This window comes from Akebia trifoliata, chromosome 2, assembly GCF_017979445.1.
Source record: "Akebia trifoliata isolate Shusen 1 chromosome 2, ASM1797944v1, whole genome shotgun sequence".
NCBI classification, from domain to species: domain Eukaryota; kingdom Viridiplantae; phylum Streptophyta; class Magnoliopsida; order Ranunculales; family Lardizabalaceae; genus Akebia; species Akebia trifoliata.
The window spans coordinates 13,355,295-13,357,165 of NC_141376.1; the positions used below are offsets into that span (position 1 = coordinate 13,355,295).

General features: G+C 31.5%; 1 long non-coding RNA gene across 1 annotated transcript; it reads left to right on the forward strand.

The window, feature by feature from the left end:
* The first annotated feature begins 877 nt into the window (after window positions 1–877).
* Window positions 878–1,498, forward strand: LOC147409660 (uncharacterized). Its single transcript, XR_015183102.1, has 2 exons — window positions 878–1,106; window positions 1,263–1,498. It is a non-coding gene; the product is annotated as an uncharacterized LOC147409660 (long non-coding RNA).
* The last annotated feature ends 373 nt before the right edge of the window (window positions 1,499–1,871 follow it).

Consider the following 1,871-nt stretch of genomic DNA (forward strand, 5'->3'; position numbering starts at 1 on the left):
CAATTTTGTGCTCTTGCCACATCAGCTGTGTACCCAACCGTATGTCAAGACCATGTGCATTCATCATTATTCTTATTCATAATAAAATTAAGAAATCCAATTTTAATAAAATCAAAATTTAATTTCACAGTCAAATCATCGACAAAAGGTACATTGATATATCTATTTGACTTTTTTTTTTTTTTTTTTTTGTTATAGAGGCTACAATAAAATGACTTAAATATCCTTGACTTCGACATCTAGCTAAAATTCTTGATTTTCTCTCTCAAATCAAGCATCTTCAACCTATTTTATAACCTTCAACCCTCAAGCCTTGAGAAAACAATAGGATTTTTGGAGAAGGATGATTTTTGATGGAAAATCAAGAATTTTCTATGAAACATTGAAGAGGAGGTTGAACACAAATTACAAATAGTTTAACCTTGTGATTAGCAAATCCCTCTTAGATTGCTCAAGTGCCAGGAGTGAATAGAAAGTTAGATCTCACTTGAATCAATATGAAATTAGTAGAAGAAAATAACCTAGATTCCAAATAAACAAATCAAAACTTGATCTTTTTAATTCTCGAAGAATGCTTGAAGATGACTAGTTGGTTTTGTGTGGGGGACAAGGGGGTTTACGATAGAAATTAAAGATAAGGACATTTAAGTCATTTTACATTAGTCTCTATCACAAAAACTAGGTCAATCTGTAATATACAATTGAAAGAGAGAGAGAGAGAGAGAGAGTGAAAACAAACAAAAGTAGCCAACCCATGGTCTCGAAGCTTGAGCTTATTGCACCAGAATCAGGAGGCAGGTCAAAGGTACTTAATGTTCTTAATAAGATGACACCAGACCAACCCTTGGGATGTTAGAGATAGATAAGGTTAGTTTAAATCCTTCAAATCTCTTGTCGGCTCTCTCTCTCTCTCTCTCCCTCTCTCTCTCACACACACACACAAACTTTTGTATAAATCTCACTCCCTTAGTCCCTTTGTTCTTGAAGAGGCAATGAGGTTCAAAAATTACTCACTCTTAGTATTTCTCTTATTGTTGCTATGTTTGGTCTTTGTTCTTGAAGGAAGAGCAGACAATAATGAATTAGTGGTGGGTTCTGTAAATATGGTGAGTTGGTGATGTTGTTTGTTTGATTGATGAGGAAGAGCTTGTTATAAGAGTCTATTTATTTTTGTTTTTTTAATAAAATAATTATATGTTCTTTTTCTTTTTTTCTTTTTGGGTTTATTTTGTTGATGATTTGGAGATTATATATTAATGCAGGGAATAGAAGAATGTAAGAAGAAAGTGGGAGTGGAGTGCAAAGAGGAGAGAAATGGTAGGACAGAAGAGAAGCTGTTTGAGAATGAAGATTATATCTACACCAATTCCCTCCCTTAGATGGATATGAAATCTTTTAGTAAATCTTTATGTTGTAATCTAATATTATCCACTTTGAATGGAAATCATTCCTGTTATTAATATCCCATTCTTGAGCAGAATAAATTGTTTTTCTTGGATTTTCTTTTTCTTCAAATCTAGAATTGAGATTGATGTGCTGCATGAAAAGGGTATTTTTGATATTTTAGGCCTAGGTGTATGTTGATAAAGTTTTGGACTGTTGTTGTAAGGGTACCACACCATTATAATATCAACATTCAACATAAACCACAAGTGATCTTAGTATGAAATTATAAAATATAATGAGTTTTATGACTTACACTTATTAATTTATGGTGTGATTTTATAATAAAATCACTTCTGAAGTTTCTTCACAATTTAACCTTGTTGTAATATCAAATTACTTCTTTGCCTTAGTCACAAAATTCGTTAAATTTTCTTGAAAATTCAAAAAAAAAAAAAAAAAAAAAAAAAGAGCGAATTGAGATCGAT